The 16661-nt window shown below is 52.7% G+C and overlaps 2 pseudogenes; both read right to left on the bottom strand.

Moving 5' to 3' along the window:
* Positions 1–98: 98 nt before the first annotated feature.
* On the bottom strand, positions 99–1002 carry LOC125546671 (annotated as a pseudogene).
* On the bottom strand, positions 853–2431 carry LOC125542923 (annotated as a pseudogene).
* Between the last annotated feature and the right edge of the window lie 14230 nt (positions 2432–16661).

Below are 16661 nucleotides of genomic sequence, written 5' to 3'. Positions count from 1 at the left end.
TAGCACGGCAGGTCCTTAAACTTGTCTTGCATGTGATACTTTGGTCCTAAAACTTGCAAAAGGTAACTATCTAGTCCTCGAACTTGTCTCCAAGGTGCAAATTTGGTCCTGGACGAATCAGATGCAGCCATGTGGAGCCAGCTCGGCCGAGCCGGTCAGCGCCGTGCATTTTGCATTTAGCCCCCTGTCTTCTGTCGATTTCAACCCGCAGTATACCTTGTGGCTGTCAAAGGATATCACCTGAAGCGTCAGGTCAGGCTCCTCGTCGGCTTGCCGCTGCTGCCCAAGCCCCAGGTTGTGGCCGGAGTGGAGGAGATGGAGCACGCCGGCGCCCGGCGGTGGTGGCCTGAAGCTGTCGGGGCACCCGAAGCTGACCTCCTCGTCGTCGCCCATGACGAACGGCATCGGGCCCAGCAACGCCCGCGCGCGCCGGCGCAGCGAGGGAGGCGGCTTCCTGTTGCTGACGCTCCGCCTGCGCCGCCGCGGGGTGCACCGGTGCGTGCACCTTGATGCCGATGGGGTACAGCACGGGCGAGCCATAGAGCTGGAGGGAGGCCACATCGGCGTAGCCGTAGGGGTAGGCCTCGAGCTGGTGCACCGCATGCCGGGCCAGCATGCGCTCCCGCTGGTGCGCGTTCTGGTGCCCGCCCAGCGCGTGCGAGCTGAAGAACTTCCCCTGGCAGTAGTTGCACGTGAACACCCGCCGCCGGTCCTGTCGGTGGTGCTCGACTTCGCGGTCGTGGTGTCGGCGGCGGTGACGGTGAGCGACAAGTCGAGGGCGAGCTTGGGGCGGGAGGAGGTGTTGGATGCCTCGTTGTTAGACGCCGCCTGGCTGCTGATGTCGGACAGCTGATCCTCGCACACCTCTTACGCTACTGTTCTTCGTCTCTGAACAATCTCTCTCTCTCTCTCTCTCTAAATCATATTGAACAAACTCAGCATGAACAATCACAGCAGGTAATGCAATGCAATGGAATGGAATGGCTTTACCGAGTTGCACATCAATCAGCAGCTCATGGCAACAAACAAATCATCAGTGTAAGTGGAAAAGAAAAACAGAGTACACATCGGCGATCTTCAGAGAAGCAGCACGGCCAAGGATTTCAGCAGTAGGACATGGTGCAGCTCCAGCTCTGCTCGCTGCCCAAGACCCGGCAAGCCGTCGCGAAGTCGAGGATCTTGCCGAAGATTCTGAACATCTCTACAAGTTGATCCTGCCCTGGCCGGCGGCGAACACTGTTGGAATCCATGGGTGCGTCCGGGTGCACGGACGCCTCGGTCCACTGGAACAGCGGTGTCGAGCCGAGGTTCATCTCGAACACCTTCCGCACCACCTTGTCCCTTCGATTCGCCGGGTCACACCACGAGACGCAGAGCATGAACAGCCTGGACGCGCAGCAGACCAGCGCCGGCGTGTAGTCTCGGAGCCGTGGCGGCGGCCGGGACGTCTGGACGACGGACCATGAACCGGCGTCGAGATGGTAGGCGATGAGCGTGTCAGACTCGCAGTAGACGTAGAACGTGTCGCCGCAGACGGCGTCGGAGCATGCCAGGCCGACGTCGGTGGGGAACCAGGCGATCTCGACCCATTTGTCGGTCATCGGATTGTATATCTCGCCGGCCACGAGGGGCTCGTCCCATGGCCCTCGGCCACCCACAGCGATAAGAGCTTGCCTTGCCTGAGCTGGCTGTTTCTCTTGCTTGGCAACCTTGCCGTGACCGTGAGGTGGGCCAGTGGAATCGGTGTCCTCGTTCAGTACATCCCTAAGACGGAGCCACCGGAGTGAGAGCCCATGCGGGTCCTCGTACACGGCGGAGGTGCCTCCCAGCCGGAACTTGCCGCCGGTGTTGGCGCGCCGGATATGCTTCTCGACGCGGGCGTGCACAAAGCTGCGACTGGCGGACATCTCAAACACCCCCAGCACCGGCTGTGACCGGGCCGGTCGCGCCGATGAGGGGGCTGGACACAATGACTACCTTCTACGTCTTGGTCTTGACAGAGCCGGCGCTCGACCCCTCGGAGCGGCCGTCGACAACATAGAGCTCGTCCCCGACGTCCACGACGGAGAACAAGAACCTACCTATGAGCGGGGCCGCCCCGACCCGGCGCCACCGGTGCGCGTCGAGCGCGTGCACAGCCGCGGCGGCGACGGACGCACCCCAGGGCATCGTGGCCTCTGGGTGCAGGCAAGAAGCGAGGCCAGCAGTTTATTTGACAAAACGTCAGGGGGGTATCTGCAAAATGGCCAGTGACGACCGGACCGGTCCGGCTGGCTCCACTTGGCTGCTCCTGATTGGACCAGGACTAAACATGCACATCTGAGACAAGTTCGAGGACTACATAGTTAGCTTTTGCAAGTTTAAGGACTAAAGTGTCACATGCAAGGCAAGTTCACGGACCTGCCGTGCTATTACCTCTTATTGAGAGGAGGGGTTGAGAGAGCCTTGCGACGAAATGACAAGAACGGCCATGACCTCCTTTTATTAACGGATGGATGGCGGTAAACTCCACTTGTGCATAACCACTCCGCCCTGCGGCTGTATCCGAGGAGCTTGCGTGTGCTTTTTTCCTCTTTATCATACTAACTGATAAAACGCAATCAGTGTTTATTTTAAGCTTACGCAGACTTCATTCGGTGCAACTCTGTTTGAGTTGTCATATCGGCCCGATCAACATAATGACCAGTGGTTTAGCAATTTTGATAAAAAATGGTACAGAAGAGTCGCCACCCCACCCTCCCAATCACCATAATTTCGAAACGCGCTTCAAATACAGCCGGCAAGCCCCTATATTTGAAGGTTGTGAGGCGTTGATTTGGAGCAGGGCTTTATTGTCAACCGCTCGTGCAGAAGGGAATTCGTCCCTTTTCATCCTCCTACATGGCCAACCTTCCGTCATTGCTAATGGCGCGGATGGCTAGACGTCAATTTGACCTGGAAGTGAGCTAATGAATGACGGCCGCCGCATCCCAACTGCCCACGCAATTGCCGCCATGTTTTTAACCACTTTTCCCTGCCGCCTGCAGGCTGCAGCTATAAAAAGATCGTCGCCATGAATGATCTAGCTCATAGCCTCTATGGCCGGACAGGTAGATCACATAGGAGGAGAAGTGGATCCTAGTCGAGAAGGAACCGCATGAGGCGGCCGCCCCTCCTCGCCGAGAAAGAGGAGTGGCATGCGCGCTAGAAGCCGCGCATGAGGATCCCACGCTCCTCAATGAGTGGGCGAATTGGGATGTCAAAACACATGTCATTGTTGGAAGCCACACGTGACGATTCTCACTTTGCGCATCTCGTCGATAGCCTCCATATTACTATATGGAGCGTGCTTCGTAGCATTATGAAGGCTGCTAATATGGTGACTCTATTAAAGTTGCTCTCAGGTTGCATATGTCATTTGGTATCAAGGTGGAATGGTGGATTACAATAACCTGGTTTCAAAAAGCTTCTGTATATTTTTTTATTTCAAAAAAAAAAGCTTCTGTATATTTTTTTAAGAGAAGAGAGATGAAAACACATGTTGCATTGTGCTTATCAAGTAAAGTAAAAAAAACAGACGAGGTTTGATGAGATGTTTAGAATCCACTTTGAAGGAACGGAATGGTTCATGTACGAAATTTAAAAGCCAATCCTATATGGGAAGTGCTAGTCGTTGGTAATGCATAGATCGTCCGATCAGCCCCCTTACGCACCATATGATAGCGATGATGGTAGCCACGAGACCAGCTCCATGCATTGTCCTCTTCTACTCACACGCCTTGAGAACCTCTGCTCCATCTTCATGCACCCCCCCCCCCCATGTCCACCCTAACACGCTTATGTGAACCCTTAGGCGTTGGACGCCGCTCTGCCTTGACGTGTGTTTGCCACCAAGGAAGCAAATAGTTGCAATAGCGGAGGACCTCTTGCAACTATGCTGGTGAGCTTTATAGGGGCAACTCGTCTTTGCAGCAGTGGCGCCAGCTCATAGGATCCACCGAGCGCCCGTAGGAACATGCATCCCGACTCACAACGACAATCTTCCAGCAACGAGGGACGACAAACTCAAGCTTGCAACAATCAGCCCCTAGCCTTGCAGCACCGGCAAGTGTCCCCCTTGTAGTAGTGGCATCGTTGAATGGGCCTTGCACAACCGGTACCCCCTTGCAACAACAGCGTCCCCCTCCCCCCTCTTCCTCATTGCCAGGATCCTTTACCTCTCTTAGTTGCACCTTTGCAACATCTAAGAAGAACCATGGGGAGGCCATAGATGCATGAAAGTAGCCTTACAACACCGTTGTTCGAGGTGTGCAATAGCTTAGTGGCGTGGTGGTCCAACGGCAACACACGATGGCAACAACGACAAGCTTGCTTGCAAAATGGTGGTTGATCGACGAGGATTGGTGTGTGCGCCCTCGGGCTGGGGAGAAAGAAAATGTGAGGACAAAACAAACATGGGGAGGATGTGGTAGAGGGGAGAGCGCCATGTGGGGCCCATGAGGACACATAGCAAATGTGTTGGTGGCCGACGCGAGCACATCATCACTCTTCTTGCTCGAATCATTTACAATACTACTTCCTCCGTCTCATAATGTAAGGCTTTTTTGACACTACACTACACTATGCTAGTGTAGTGTCAAAAAAGCCTTACATTATGGGGAGGGAGTATAATTCAAAGCACACCATAGGGAGTTTTCTTATAGAGTTACATTCCTACGATAATTGTAAAATCTTTTGTTTCAAACGGGTGACTTCGTGTGTTTCTTCATTTATACCATCTCTATCCCATAATACAGTGTCTTTTTGTTTCGCAAAAGTCAATCTTCCGAAACTCTGACCAAATTTATAGAGAAAATTATCTATATCTTTTTTTGGGGGGGGGGGGGATTTATCTATATCTACAATACTAATATATATCACATGAAAATATTTTTCATAATGTCCACTCAAAAAACATTTCATAAGAATCTAATGGTACTTAATTATTCAATGTTCTAAATATTGATAATTTTTTCTAAAAACCTGATAAATATTTACAAAGTTGACTCTTTTTTTTGCGAGGAACAAAGTTTGACTTAAAAATTCAGTACGCACTATATTTTTCCCAAACTGTCTTCACATTGTTTACTTTCTTAACCGGGCACAAAATATCTGCAGCCATTTTTGTCTAGACACGACGAGTGCTTGGCAGGGCATGGTACATGTAGAAGGATAAGCTATGGGCTGTGCAATCACAATATATTGATCGGTGCACCAGGCACGTATATATAAGTACAGAGGTGGGCCACAACCTCAACTATACAAAGGAAACAGGAGGTGGGCCCTACACACAAATATACACGTACACAATATACTCAACACCCCCTGCAGTCGAAGCGGCGCCAGTGACGCAAAGACTGGAACGGAACTCCTCGAAGGTAGAAGTCGGCAGGCCCTTCGTCATCACATCGGTGAACTGTTGTGCAGTCGGCACATGAAGAACCCGAATACGTCCAAGAGCCACCTACTCACGCACAAAGTGAATGTCCAGCTCAATGTGTTTAGTCCGGCGATGATGAACGGGGTTGGCGGAGAGGTACACCGCAGAAACGTTGTCGCAGTAGACAACCGTAGCCTGGGAGACGTCGTGATGCAGCTCCTGAAGTAACTGTCGTAGCCAGGTGCACTCGGCAACAGCGTTGGCCACAGCTCGGTACTCAGCCTCCGCGCTGGAGCGCGAAACCGTGGGTTGTCACTTGGACGACCACGAGACGAGTGAAGGACCGAGGTAGACGCAGTAGTCAGAGGTGGACCGACGAGTATCGGGGCAGGCAGCCCAGTCTGCCTCGGAGTAGGCCACCATCTCCAGAGAAGTAGACACCGTGAGTGTCAATCCGAGGGACATCGTGCCGCGGATGTAACGAAGGATCCGCTTCACGAGAGTCCAATGGGAGTCACGAGGGGCATGCATGTGGAGACATACCTGCTGAACAGTATACTGAAGATCCGGTCTGGTGAGAGTCAAATACTGAAGAGCGCCGACGATAGACCAGTAGAAAGGAGCATCCGACGCAGGCGAGCCCTCAAGAGCAGAGACCTTGGCCTTCGTGTCAACAGGAGTAGCAACAGGGTGACAGTTGAGCATGCCAGCATGCTCAAGAAGCTCATGTGCATACTTCTGCTGATGAAGAAAGAAACCATCCGGGCGCCGAACGACCTCAATGCCAAGGAAATAATGCAGAGCACCCAAGTCCTTAATGGCAAACTCGTCACGCAGCCGGAGAGTAATCTGCTGAAGAAGAGCTGCGGAGGAGGCCGTCAGGATGATGTCATCGACGTAAAGAAGCAAATATGCAGTCATGTCACCGTGGCGATAGACAAACAGTGAGGCGTCCGAGCGAGTGACGCTGAAGCCCAGTGTCTGAAGAAACCCGGCGATCCGCTGGTACCAGGCGCGGGGTGCCTGCTTGAGCCCGTAAAGAGAGCGGGACAGCAGACACACATGCCCAGGAAGTGAGGCGTCGACGAAACCGGTGGGTTGCTCACAATACACCTGCTCCTCAAGATGGACGTGGAGAAAAGGCGTTGGAGACATCCATCTGGTGAACAGGCCAGCCGCGGGACACAGCAAGCTGGAGGACGGTGCGGATCGTGCCCGGTTTTACAACCGGGGCAAACGTCTCAGTGAAGTCCACTCCAGCGCGCTGGCGAAAACCACGGACCACCCAGCAAGCTTTGTAGCGCTCGAGAGTACCATCCGAGCAGGTCTTATGACGAAAGACCCACTTGCCGGTGATGACGTTGGCGCGAGGAGGCCGGGGAACCAGTGTCCAGGTGCGGTTCCGTAGAAGAGCATCGAACTCTTCCTGCATCGCCGCAAGCCAGTGAGGATCACGGAGGGCGGCGCGAACGGACGCGGGAAGAGGCGACGGCTCCGTGGTGGAGGCTGCGAGGACATACTCTTCGCTCGAGTACCGGAGGCTCGGACGATGAACGCCGGTACGAGCCCGTGTAACTGGGCCAGCCGGCGCCGTCGGAGCCACCGGCGAGGCAGCCGGCAAGGCGGTCGGCTGAGCGGTCGGCGAGGCGGCCGGTGTCGGGGCCAGTGAGCCGGCCGGCGTCAGGGCCGGCGAGGTTGCCGGCGTCAGAGTCGGCGAGGAGGCCGGCGAGGTGGCCGGCGTCAGAGCCGGCGAGGAGGCCGGCGTCAAGGCGGCTGAAGAAGAGGTCGAGCCAGCAGCGTCCGACCCCGCGGCGCCCGAGTCGGGGGCGGCGGGTGAAGGAGGGACGCCGGCTGCGCCGGCAGGGTCGGCTGAGGAGGCCGAGGGGGCTGGCGCCGGCGTGAGGGCGCGAGGACCGCCAAAGCCCGGAGGCGGTCCACGGGCCGAACGAGACCGTCCGCCTGACGTAGTTGTCGAAGAGCCGCCAGTGGCCGGCGATGACGAGGCGACAGGAGGTACCTGCTGCTGAAACGGAAACACCATCTCATCAAAGCAAACATGTCGGGAGGTGAAAACACAATGGGAGACGGGATCATAGCAGCGGTAGCCCTTAGTGTTAGGTGGGTAGCCGAGAAAGATGTAGGCGACGGAGTGGGGTGCAAGCTTATGAGGCGCAGTAGCGGCAATGCTAGGGTAGCAAAGGCAGCCGAAGATGCGAAGCCCATCATAAGAGGTGGGTGCACCGAAGAGAAGATGATGAGGTGTAAAGTTCCCGCGAGTACGACATGGGCAGATGTTGATGAGGAGAGAAGCGGTGGCGAGAGCGTCAGGCCAAAAGCGTGGAGGCACATTGGCATGAAAGAGAAGAGTCCTAACGCAGTCATTGAGAGTGCGAAGGATGCGCTCAGCGCGACCGTTTTGCTGCGAGGTGTACGGGCAAGTGAGACGAAAAATCGTGCCATGTGTGGTGAGAAGATTACGAACAGCGAGGTTGTCAAACTCCTTCCCGTTGTCTGTCTGCAACGCGAGAATGGGACGACCAAATTGCGTGAGAACATAGGAGTAGAAAGCGGCGAGAGTGGATATAACATCCGACTTGCGGCGCAACGGGAAGGTCCACACATAATGCAAAAAATCATCAAGTATGACAAGATAATAAAGAAAGCCCGTATTACTGGCAACAGGAGAGGTCCAAACATCACTATGAATTAACTCAAACGGGTACGATGCAACAAAAGAATAAGCCCTGAACGGAAGACGAGCATGTTTGCCGAGGCGACATGCATGACACGAGTGACCCTCGTTCTTATTACACGTGAAAGAAAAACTCCGAAGTATGTGGCGAAGGGTGACAGGATTAGGATGACCCAAGCGAGCATGCCAAAGATCCACTCCGGTAGCGAGAGCGACAGGGGCGGCGGAAGTGGTGGAGGTGGTGGAGTGAACCGGGTAAAGCTCGTCGGGGCTGTCACATCGGTGGAGCACCATCCGCGTGCGAGCGTCCTTAACAGAAAAACCATATGCGTCAAATTCAACGGTAACCGGATTTTCACGTGTAAGAGAACGAACAGAAACAAGATTTTTAATAAGTTCAGGAGAAACTAGGATATTAGACATGGAGATTGGAGTGGAGTTAGACGGAAAATATGCATGACCAATATGGGTGATAGGAAGAGAAGATCCGTCACCGACGGTGATGTGGTTGAAAGTGTGGACAGGATGGGCGGTGTGGAGGTTACCGGGGTATGCCGCCATGTGAGCGGTGGCGCCTCTGCCCATGTACCAGTCGCCGCCGCCAGTGTAGCTGGACGGTGAAGGAGTATTGTGGAGAGCCGCCAGAAGGGCCGGGTCCCACGGTGCCGGCGGGAGAGGCGGCGCGGCCGTCAGGGGCAGCAGCGGCGGCCCACCTGGCTGCGGCTGCTGACCGTAGGGCGCCGCGTAGGGCTGCGACGCGGCGTAGAACGCCTGGTGTGACTGTGGCCAGGCGCCGATAAGTCCCGGGGCAGGGGCCCGAGGTACCGGCATGGAGTAGGCGTGCACAACGCCGGTCCATGGGTTCTGGCCGGCATACCACGGGGCCGGCTGAGAGGCCTGCTGCGGTGGGCGGGGTGCTCCTCCCTGAGCGCCTGCGCCCCCTGCTTGCGGCCACCACGACGGCCGCCGCGACGACCCCCCCATTGGCCGCCGGCTGGGGAGACGGGAAGGGGGCGGCTGGCGCAGGCGGGAGCCGCCGGCTGTGGCGGCGTCGGGCGCGGCGGTGGCGGGCGGAACCCCCGCGGGTGCCGGCGACGAGGGTGGTGTGGGTCACGCGAGTCCGCGCCACCCGCATCCGACGCTCCTCCAACTTGAGGTACGCAACCACCTTAGCGAAGGTAGGCTCCGGGATGAGGGTGAGGTTGGAGGCGGCGTTCCCGAAATCCTCGTTGAGGCCGTCGGAGAGGGTGCTGATGAGGAGCTCGTCGCCGATCTTTTCCCCAAGATCACGGAGCTCATCGGCGAGCTTCTTGAGGCGCATGCAAAAATCATCGATGGATGAGTCAAGTTGCTGGCACCCGTAAAACTCACCGTAGAGCAGGACCTTGCGCTGCAGCCGGTTGTCGGTGAAGAGGCCGTTGAGCTTGGTCCAGACCGCATGGGCGTCGTCCTCGTCGTCCACCACGATGTGGAAGAGGTCGGTGGAGATGATGAGGTAGAACCAACGGATGATGGTGGCGTCGAGGATCATCCACTCTTCGTCATGGATCACGAGGGCCGAGTCCACGGTGCCGTCAACATGGCCATGAAGGAGGTACTCGCGGAACACCAGCGAAAAATATCGCTTCCAGACGGAGTAGGAGGCAGTGGATTGATCAAGTTTCACCGGGACGCGCTCGTCAAGCGGCGCAGGGAGCAGCGCTGCGTGCGAGCGGTGCAGGCAGCGATGCGGGAGCAGCGATGCGGAAGCCGAGCGGTGCGTACGAGCGGCACAGGAAAAGAGGTAGCGAGGCGGTGGCGTGCGAGAGTTGGCGCAGGGAAAGAGGCAGCGAAGCGGTGGCGTGCGGGAGTTGGCTGGGCGTGCGGGAAAGATGCGGCGGGGTAGCCGAGAGGGAGCGGAAGCAATGGACTAGCGGCGGCGGCGGCGGCGCGTAGAGGTGCGGCAACAGCGGCGGCATAGGGTTTAGGATCGTGTTGCGATAGATACCATATAGAAGGATAAGCTATGGGCTGTGCAATCGTAATATATTGATCGGTGCACCAGCACGTATATATAAGTACAGAGATGGGCCACAACCTCAACTATACAAAAAAAATAAAAGATAAGTCTTACACATAAATATACACGTACAGAATATACTCAACAGTACAGCAGCAGCAGCTCCCCTAGAAAATAAATTTAGCGGTTCGAAGAAGGCGATAAGAGGCGCACGGAGAGCCGCACACGTCGCTCGCACAACGTGCTCTCCGCGCAGCGCAGCGCGGGGCAGGTTGACCCATCGACCGACCGACCCGGCGCGTCATCTCATCCCGTCTCCCGCGCGTACGTAGGGCGGGCGTGGCGCGCCGGCGTGCACGGCTCGTCTAGTTCCCCGTGATCGCGGACAGCCGGACACTTGTGCCCTGCGCCATGGCCGGCCGTCGGCGTCACGCTCATCATTGCACCACTACTACTACCACGTTAATCAACCCCATGCATCCACACATCCTTTCTTCTCGAAGTAAAGCCATGTATGTCCGGTGAGGTTCACGTAATTACCATGGACGGTGCATAACGTATGTACCGGAGAGAGGTGTCGACCGGTGGTGCTGGTGCACGTGGGTGCGAAGTTTTTCCACGGTGAGGCGACGTGCCGGTCGATCGACATGGCGTACTCGATCTGCGTGCTCCAAACAAAGCACACACGTATGTATGCTGGCGTTCACCGCACGGTCCGCATCGCATCACATCACATCGCATCGATCGGGGTGGATAGATCGGTCTCTTCGTCTCCCTCCCAAAGTTTTGGCATCCCTGCACGCACGAGCGTGCATGTGCGTGTCAGAGAATACAAAAAGGCCCGAAAAAGTCTCTAGAAACCGAACAGAAAGGACTTTTTCTACAAAGACTAGAAAAAGGCTCTACTGAAAAGTCTTTTTTGATTAGTCTTTAAAATTAAAAAAAATTAAAACTTCTGAACCAAACATCACCTTATTTCACGTGCAAGGCCGTGTACGTGTAGCACGCACGCACGCACGGCATTCCTTTCCGTCCTCCTCGCGCCGTGCGTGCATGCATGCATGCATGCATGCACCGGAGGACTCCATGCACCGATCGAGACGATGCACTTTTCTAGTTTTCTTATCTTGTTGGAAAGGCCAACCGAGGGGAGAAAAGAGGAAGAAAAGAGGTTCGCACCGCGCCATCTGATCCGGATATAATACGGCTGCTTTTCGTGCCATGCACATGATCGAAAGCTATGGGATGGGGAGGGGTACTAGAAAGGAAGCATCTCTGACTTCCTGGCTCAGGCTCAGGCTCAGGCTCAGGCTCACCCTATGCGCGCGCTAGCTGCCTTCGATCCATGCCGACTTTGGCTAGCTTTTGGATGCTTCTCCCTATCCTTCCATGCGTCTGCTTTCGTCTTCCTCGATCCCAGCTTCCTAGCAGCAGCCTCCACCGGCACGTACGCGCGCGCTACTCAAACACGTGGACGTTTCAGAGTGCGTAGTGAAGGCGGAGTATGTAGATTAATAAAGAGGTTATCTTGGAAGATTAATAAATACTTCCTCCGTCTCAAAATAAGTGACTCGACTTTGTACCAAAGTTAGTACTTATGCTAAACTTACCAGGCTACTCATGCTAAACATATCGGGTTGTTAAATGTTAATATCCAAGATACCATGATTTTTAAACGTAAGTTATCAGGTCTGTCATTCAAAACCTACCATGTTATTTTCATAGAAATTACCGGTGTATACTTCAACAATCCTTCTTCCCTAGGTCAACGTTACCATCACGCTTGCGCGTAACTTATTAGATCTGCGGTGCGTAAAAATAACAGGCTATTTACAGACAAAAATCAGGTCTGTTTCAACGCCTCTTCCCCTCCCCGAAGGTCAAAGTTACCATGGTATTATATACGTAAATTTACATGATTGTGGTGCATTAATTATCATCTATTTACACATAAGCCATCCGGAAGGGGCGTAAGAAAGATGGTGTTTGAAGAGCGCGGAATCCTCAAAGTAATCGCGTGGAGCAGGGCATGACAACTCTCTCTGTTGCGGTTCAACGCTGGAGTATGGCCCGAGATTGATCCCCTGAATCTAGGCCGCTGCCTAGCAATGTGGTTATTGACGATCAATGCAGCAACCACAAGCTCTTCGTCATCCGATGAACAAATGGAGTCGTTAAAAAATACTCGTCCCCAATATTCATGGTACCTTGCGAGCAAAGTGTCGAACACCTTGCGGTCGTGATGGAGATGCAGCCGGTGAAGAGCAGATCGGTCGCCCCGTGAAGGCAGCGGGCCTCTAGAAGCAGAGACGCGCAACGACAGGCAGCCTTGCAGCACGAAGCGGACGGTGTTGGGGCCGATGGGCTCGCCGACGGCCTTGGTTTCTTTGGTACCGGAGGTGGCAAAGAAAGCTCACAAACACGGGCAAGAACTCCTCTGAAAGCGACCGGCGGGGTGGGGGGATTTGTGTGGATTCGTCGGAGCTTGGGCGGCTGGCCTGCACAGCGAAGGAGTGGTCGGAATATGGGCGGCAGCTATGACGCGGGGGGAGGGAAGGTGCAAAGCCAAGTAGGGAAGGGGGGAAGGGAACTTTACCACCGATGGGCGGTCCAGGAGAGGAGAAAGAGGGTGCCCCCACCCGTCCGCGCGATGTCCGTTTGGACGCAAACACGTCTTAAATTTGGATCGAAAATGGATTGATAACGGACAAAAAACAGGCGTCCATTCGTTTACAGGCGCGCGCTAGACTGCGATTTGTGTCTGTTTTGACCCAAACAGATGCTGCCGGACCAAATAGGGTCACCCGTTAGAGTTGGCCTTAAACTTAGCCGCCTACGCATCAAAAAATTACTGTGGCAATCCAACCGTCATTAAATCACAACAACGATTCCTAGCTCTGGCACAAAAACTTGCCAGCCATCTTCTCGCTTGTCAAAGTTGCTAGTGCGTCAGAGCATCTACAACACAGCTTCCCAAACCTTCTCTATGTCTGGACGGACAACCCGAATACTGATTGATAAAAAAATCCAACATGGACGAACTCCTCGTACCGGTTTCAGCATCCGGGCTGACTGATACACTTTATATCCCGTTCATATCTGAGGCGGATATGGGGAGGCCCGAACGTTTCCGTCACATCAGACTGGCCGCAAGGACCCACACGGAAACACTCAGAGACCCATCGGTCCTACGGCGTCTCCTTTAATTTTTGATGAGGAAGCACCGCGTGGCGCCACTACGGCGTGCCACCTGAGGGCCCAAGTACGGCTATTTAAGTCAGACAACGACCAACAACCCTAGCCGCATCCCATTTTTCTCCCCTCCGCGCCGCCATCCACACCCATCCACTCGCAGCTCGTCGTCCGTAGATATGGCCCGATAATGGATAACCACCTACACTCTGCTCACTCCGGAGCGCCGACTGAAGCTCCTAGACTATCTAGCTTGCCTTCGGACTATCTAGAGGAGGAGGAGGAGCAAGCGTCGGACGCGACACGCTGGCCGAGTTTGAGGTCGCCCTAGCGGAGGATGCGGTAGAGCAACGGGCCATTCTGGACTCCATCCGCTTGGAGGCGGAGGCGGAGACAAACCGCTGTTACATCCGTGACCGATGGGCGGAGGTGGATGCAATTTTTGTTGACATGGAGTCCGATGAGGAGCCGTAGTCACCGCAGGAGGCGGCCATCCGCCAGGTGGCAGCTGGCATGTCGGAGGTGGCGGTTCGGCCATCTATGTGGCATGTATTTACATAGGTTATGTGCGTTGCATGATTTAGTATGAATTTAAGAAGTAAATTTAAACGCATCCACAAACATTTGGGGAGGTTCTCGAAAAAAAAAGAAACATCTGGGGAGGTTGGCCTATAGATGCTCTTAGCGTCATAAACTGGGACATCCCTCTCACGCTTTCAACGCTCAATTCTGAACCCCAAGTTTCGATTTTGGGTTGAACTTTTGTCCCGACTTGCAAGGCAACAGCCGTCGACCACCGAGCCAGAAAGCCCGCAGTCTCGTCCACTCGACACAATCACATTCACATCTCGCCTGACGCGTCCTCTTCTTCTTCTACCCTTTCCATTGGGGAATTTTCGCCGACGCGGGGACGGAATATCCCCGCCACTGAAAATCGAGTGGCACGCACGTCCTTAGTACTATATATCCTTCGTCCATCCATCCAAAAGGAAGGACGCCGTCGTACTGCACTGCTCATCGATCATGCGCTTCGTCTTTGCGCCCGGCGGCCATAGCTTAGCTGATAAGGCAGGTGCACGTGCCCTCACCAGCCTACCGATCCATCTTTGCTTTGCTTCGGGCAACTGCGCGCCACTACTTAATCAACTCGCCGGAAAGCTTCGCTTTGGTAAAGCGTGTGTAGATCGGCCATGATTTCCGTCGCGATCGCACGCTTTCTCTGGCTATAACAATGCAGGTGTAGAAACGTATGTGTGTGTGCATCGCTCGATGCAGAAGCCGAGGGTCCTTTCGAAAAGGTATATAAATGGCTTCAGCTACAGCGGCAATGGTTTCTCCAACACATATGGTACTGCATCTATCTGATTGATTGAAAAAGGAGAAACTCATGCGTTCGTCTCAACGATTCGCATATACTCCCACTCGCCATGGTGTTAATTAGTGCATCGGCTCCGGTCGAACACCTGTATGGACCCTAGTGGACAGATAAGATAAATAAGAGCACATGATTAACGAGAAAGCGAGATCCGATCCTGCGCACACAGACGGAACAAAAGGCAGGAGATTGCGAAAACGACATGGACGTCGGGAGTTAACCACTGGGTTGCTATCCTAGCTACTAGCTAGATGCCGGAAAAGACGCGGAGGGTTTATTGGTTGCTGGTGACCTGGCTATGATTGTAGCCCCAAGAGGCCAAGACTCTCTATTTGGAATTACTCCATATGATTGCTGACTCGGTGACTCGTCTTATGTTTGGAGTACGTGTGCCATGTTTTTCTTGGATCTCTTCGGGAACGACTCCGGGGTACGTTGGTGAGGTAATTTCATGTGCAATACCAGACATTTTTTTTATGTATTCTCTTGTGCTACACAGAAGAATATTCTCTCCGAAAATTAAGGTTTTTCTTCAGAGTTAACATTAATTTGCTTGGAAGTAATAAGATGGTGTATACATTGTTTGCTCCTAGCTAGATTATTTTGGCTGAAAAGTTGGAGTGTGTCGAGACAAGTCAGCTTGTTTTATTTATGCAAATAAACCGACTTGGACATAACTAGCAATCGCTGTCAACCACAGATCCAGTTCTTACTCAAAGTTGAGTAGTTTCGTTTTGTGCTTCTCTCTGTCTCTTACTAATATACACACATTGATTTGTCAGTTAGTGTAATTTTCCACAAAGATACTACTCCCTCCGTCCCACAATATAAGACTGTTTTACGGAGGGAGTAGGATTTAAGATTCGGCGGGACTTATCCTTCTTTTTTAAAGAAAAATCTATGATTTATGATTCGGCTGTAAACCTAGTTTGTAACATAGTCAACGAACACCTACAAATTAGAATACCAGCAAAAAATGGTTTCGTTGGGGCTAATCCGGTTCATAGAAAATTTAGAGGAAAAGTATAGGAATATAAATTTATTTCCTCCAGTAGCACTGTTCATCCATTTGGTTCCAAAGATGAAGCACAATAAAGGTGAAGAAAATCCTTTTGATCTCACTCTGAAAAAAAAGTACGAATGTAACAATCCACTCGGATCTTTAATTCCTACCCATGAAGTACGACAACAGGGATCTTTGTGGCACAATAACATCTTAAATATTTTTTTCATGTGGTTCGACTTTGACTTTACTTTGGTTAGTAAAATTTCTATGGTTCCATTCTTGCAAAGCCAACACGCAAGTTTCAGATTTCATGTATTTTGGAGTCCTATTTGTATCATATTCTTGCATTTTTCATATACAGTTCAGAATCCTATTTGTCACTGCTTAGAATGCCATATCTTTCACCGGATTTCATTAGATTCACTAGGAACCAATGTTTTTATTCCAACTCCGCCCAAGCCCCATGAAAAATGTTGTTCTTTTTTGGATAAATACATTAGCGACGCTAACTACATGCGAGTATAATCTACCGCGACAAGCAAAAGGGTAGAAAAGTCAAATAAAACATTGAAATGGTAAAAATCATGAACTCGTGACCTTATCTTTGAATTTAGATAACTATCAAGTATGAAAGCGCACATATATATTCCAAGTGAATAATCCCACTATGAAAAAAAGTTAAATTTTGGTATTGATGTTTCGGACATGATTTCATATTTTTAGTCATAGTTTTTCATGTTTTCCTTTCTGAAATTCTGACCATGTTACGCCAACAAGTTTACACATTTTTCGTCATAATTTTCTTACTTTCCTTGATTATTAAGCAACAAAATATGACCATATATTAACTGAACGATGTACATACCAAAAAAAAAATTGAAGCAGACATGCGCAACATAGATCTCTTATAAAAATAATACAAGTTGTCATTTCTAGATCCATCTTTTGCATCTGGACATTTCTTCAAACCTCTCGATAGGACCAAATATGTACAGATTG

This window comes from Triticum urartu, chromosome 3, assembly GCF_003073215.2.
Source record: "Triticum urartu cultivar G1812 chromosome 3, Tu2.1, whole genome shotgun sequence".
NCBI lineage: Eukaryota > Viridiplantae > Streptophyta > Magnoliopsida > Poales > Poaceae > Triticum > Triticum urartu.
Note: the sequence above shows the minus strand (reverse complement) of the source record. Positions and strands in the feature narration are given on the sequence as shown.